Raw genomic sequence first — 5,051 nt, 5'->3', positions numbered from 1 at the left:
CTTCATCTATAGGTAAAAATTCACAAGGGTCACTATAGTGAAAATTATCAAATATTGCTAGTGACTAACGATTGGACCAGTTGCATTAGAACATGGGGTGTTCACAGGTTGAGGTTGAAGGTCACAGTGGTTATTTCTTAAAAAATGACTGGATTCATGTTCTATTGAACATAGTATCTCTAGTTTTTTGTTTTTTTTATTGTTTTTTTTTTTTTTTTTTGTTCGCTGTGGCTTGAGATACGGTACCGTATTTTTACTTCAATTAAGGTACGGTAAATGGCATTACGTCACCATCACCAAATGAAGAGACAGAATGTGACTAGCAATGCAGATCACTCACGATTAGACCGGCAGCCAAGAGCAGTTTGATCAAACGAACAAGGTACCAATATCTGAGCAAGAAAAACCAATAGCTGAACAAAGGGCGGATGAGCTCCTCGGAGTCAACGGCCAACCATTAATTAGTTTAAGGAATAGGAGTAGTTTAGTTTCATTGTTATTGTTATTATGATTATTTTTATTTTATTTTATTGTTACTATTTTATTGTTATTTGCTTTTTCTCAGTTGGCCTATATTATTTCTCTGTAAAGCGCATAAGGGCAATGTGCAATATGCGCTATATAAATACAACATTATTATTATTATTATTATTACAGGAACATTTATTATGTAACATAACATATCAACATATGGACGTCTGCCGGGGACGCCCTGCTGGGTGTGCCCCCTGGAGCACCAATTAAGGGGCTGAAAACTGGGCTAGATCATGTTTTGGAAATACCACATAAAACCAACTTAAAATTAACAAACATACTCTACTAAGTATAAAAAGTGTATTGCCAGACAGATTATCCGCTGGATATGTCCCGCCAGACACCACCAAAAGGGGTCCTAAATTTGGGCTAGATCATGTATTGGAGATACCACATAAAATCAACTTAGAATTAACAAACATACTCTACTAAGTATAAAAAGTGTATTGCCAGACAAATTATCCACTGGATATGTCCCGCCAGACACCCCCAAAAGTTGCCCCTGTGGACACTGTGATATAATTGGGCTAGATCGTGTATTGGAGATACCACATAAAATCAACTTAAAATTAACAAACATACTCTAATAAGTATAAAAAGTGTATTGCCAGACAAATTATCCGCTGGATATGTCCCGCCAGACACCCCCAAAAGGTGTCCTAAATTTGGGTTAGATCATGTATTGGAGATACCACATAAAATCAACTTAGAATTAACAAACATACTCAGCTAAGTATAAAAAGTGTATTGCCAGACAAATTATCCACTGGATATGTTCCGCCAGACACCCCCAAAAGTTGCCCCTGTGGACACTGTGATATAATTGGGCTAGATCATGTATTGGAGATACCACATAAAATCAACTTAGAATTAACAAACATACTCTACTAAATATAAAAAGTGTATTGCCAGACGAATTATCCACTGTATATGTCAAGCCAGACACCCTCAAAAGGGTCCCCTATTGCTGGACACTGTGATATAATTGGGTTAGATAATGTATTGGAGATACCACATCAAATCAACTTAGAATTAACAAACATACTCTACTAAGTATAAAAAAGTGTATTACCAGACAAATTATCCGTTGTATAGGTCCCGCCCGTCACCCTCAAAAGTTGCCCTCTGTGAACACTGTGTGCTAAAATAGATGGTGAAAGTACATCACATGAAACCAAGTTTAAATGAATAGGTACATTCACAAAGCAAACAATAACACAATGACCCTTTCTAAATGTTACTCTACATAAGGCCTCCAGATCATAGGATACTTAGGCCTATATTAGTCATAAACATCAAGGTACTGGATTAAAAGTTTTTTCGGTTTAAGTAAATCCCCACAAAAAATAAATGGAGGTGCCACAGATTTTACATGATCGGTATTGCAATTATAATTATAATCTAAAGAGTAAGTAAAGTCGCTATCAAGTCTTTATGTCTTCATGATAATTGATATTAATGTTAATTGTCTGTTTCACTTTCTGAGTTATCATTTTCTGATCATTACTCCAAGAAATTCCGAAACATGAATCGTCGTCATCACCATCATCATCATCAAACTCCTCAGCGACGAAATCTGGTTGGACAATCTGGAGATTCACTGTAGTATTCTCCTCTCGTTCCTCTTCCTGAAAAAGATAATCTGGCATTGAATGTCCCGAATACCAGTCAGGAGTATAGTAACCATTCTTTTTCTTCCATCCGTAATTCAGAGGATCCAAACCAAGTCCGGGATGTGCAGAGCCAGCATTTCCCCACAGGATGCTGATGAAATGTGCCCGTTGCATATTTTTATGTACAGTCTTCGCACAAGGTGGAAGAAGTGCGCAGTCTACTTTTTTTCACATTAGACATCGGATTCTCCTAAAACAAAATAGATATTTAGACTACAAATTCGTTATCAATGTGCGCAATTCATTTTAAAACTCACACACCACTGGGAATATTATTAATTAATGGTAATTTACGTTAATCCATAAACAAAAGCACATTTATAATGGAAAAATGTAGTTTAGGTTATTAGGTTACGTAATGTTATCTATATTATTTCCTTCCTATATGAAATTATTTCTGATACAATACCTGATCCAGTCTACCCGTCATCTGACACAGTTTTAGGAGCCTGGCCTCATTGACATCTTTTACATCACCTTCAAGCCATACAAGGAACAAACAAACTCTTCTGCTTTTCTCTGGTCTGGATCATCTTCACAAGCCTGTTGCTGAAGAACTGAATAAGTGTTCCTTCTGTGTCTTTTACGAGAACCTCAAGTGGCATCAATTTACCTTTTCTGTAGAATGCGGTGGTGAAGTCTGAGCCAGTAAATGCGTGAAGACCTGCCATGGATGCAGCTAATCCGTCCTGCTTTGACTCTAGTGTGGTGACAATGCTATTGACATCAATTAACCGACGGCTATTGACCGATCCACAATCCATAATAATGCGACTGTATGATGTAGGTCTGTCATTTGTCAGCTGTCTTCCTTGCATTCCAATGAGAATAATTAGGACATCAGTATCAGAGGCTCTAATGATTATATTTCCAGTGGTGCCAGATTGATGGAATGCAATGAGAGTATCTGCTTCCTCATGACTACCCTGGAGATTAGCTGGATTTTCAACATTCATCTTCAAATCAATGCGACATAGGACGATATGTATCAAACAATATATGAATCTCATTGCCTCGGCTGCTACAGACATAGGATAGCAGTGTCCTGGCAAGATTTCCATAGGATTTTTTTTCCCAATTACCGATAGGTTGTCTTGACCAACAGTATAAATTAACACAGCCTAATGTCCCTATCAAACCTTAAATATAAAAGTATAGTATTATATCCATTTTGGATTTTTAAAAAATTATACTTTTGTCATAGTTCTCCTACAATATTTCAAATTATTTACGCTCTGTTTAGTTTTATTACAAATACTTACGTAATTAATTGTCATCTCAAAAAGAAGATACATCCTACAACTTCTTTAATTTTGACAGCGGCTGAGTAAGTGCTGTGTGGCCAGCTTAATCAAATTATGAAGTAGGCCTACTGTGGGGCTTACACTGATGATAAATCATATCCATAGGGGAAAACTTTTGGGGTGTCTGGCGGGACATATCCAGCGGATAATTTGTCTGGCAATACACTTTTTATACTTAGTAGAGTATGTTTGTTAATTCTATGTTGATTTTAGTGGTATCTCCAATACATGATCTAGCCCAATTATATCACAGTGTCCACATGGGGCAGCTTTTGGGGGTGTCTGGCGGGACAAATCCAGTGGATAATTTGTCTGGCAATACACTTTTTATAATTAGTAGAGTATGTTTGTTAATTCTAATTTGATTTTATGTGGTATCTCCAATACATGATTAGCCGAAATTTAGGACCCCTTTCGGGGGTGTCTGGCGGGACATATCCAGCGGATAATTTGTCTGGCAATACACTTTTTATACTTATTAGAGTATGTTTGTTAATTTTAAGTTGATTTTTAGTGGTATCTCCAATACATGATCTAGCCCAATTATATCACAGTGTCCACATGGGGCAACTTTTGGGGTGTCTGGCGGGACAAATCCAGTGGAAAATTTGTCTGGCAATACACTTTTTATATTTAGTAGAGTATGTTTGTTAATTCTAAGTTGATTTTATGTGGTATCTCCAATACATGATCTAACCCAAATTTAGGACCCCTTTCGGGGGTGTCTGGCGGGACATATCCAGCGGATAATTTGTCTGGCAATACACTTTTTATACTTATTAGAGTATGTTTGTTAATTTTAAGTTGATTTTTAGTGGTATCTCCAATACATGATCTAGCCCAAATTTAGGACCCCTTTTTGGGGGTGTCTGGCGGGACATATCCAGCGGAGGACATATCCAGTGGATAATTTGTCTGGCAATACACTTTTTATACTTAGTAGAGTATGTTTGTTAATTCTAAGTTGATTTTATGTGGTATCTCCAATACATGATCTAGCCCAAATTTAGGACCCCTTTTTGGGGTGTCTGGTGGGACATATCCAGCGGATAATCTGTCTGGCAATACACTTTGTATACTTAGTAGAGTATGTTTGTTAATTTTAAGTTGGTTTTATGTGGTATCTCCAAAACATGATCTAGACCATTTTCAGCCCCTTAATTGGTGCTCCAGGGGGCACACCCAGCAGGGCGTCCCCGGCAGACGTCCATATATTGATATGTTACGTTACATAATAAATGTTCTTGTACTCGGATATTGGTACCTTGTTCGTTTGATCAAATTGTTCTTGGCTGCCGCTCTAGATGAGCGGTGAAACGCGAACGATGTACTGGGTAATTAGAACATTAAAAAAGTACAATAACGTAGGCCTACTTAGTACTGTCACCGATGGTTCCACTCAATAAGAGTCACATCATATATATCTATATATAGCCATTTTCAAACAAGGACTAAATCCTGTACCAAACTCTGCATATGCCACTAGGCCTTGCTTAATATTCTTCGCTTGGCAAAGAACCTAAGCAAGGCTTGGATTCTT

Source organism: Anneissia japonica, unplaced genomic scaffold, assembly GCF_011630105.1.
Source record: "Anneissia japonica isolate Jap-2015-1 unplaced genomic scaffold, ASM1163010v1 scaffold585_len4108843_cov191, whole genome shotgun sequence".
Classification (NCBI taxonomy): Eukaryota; Metazoa; Echinodermata; class Crinoidea; order Comatulida; family Comatulidae; genus Anneissia; species Anneissia japonica.
Note: the sequence above shows the minus strand (reverse complement) of the source record.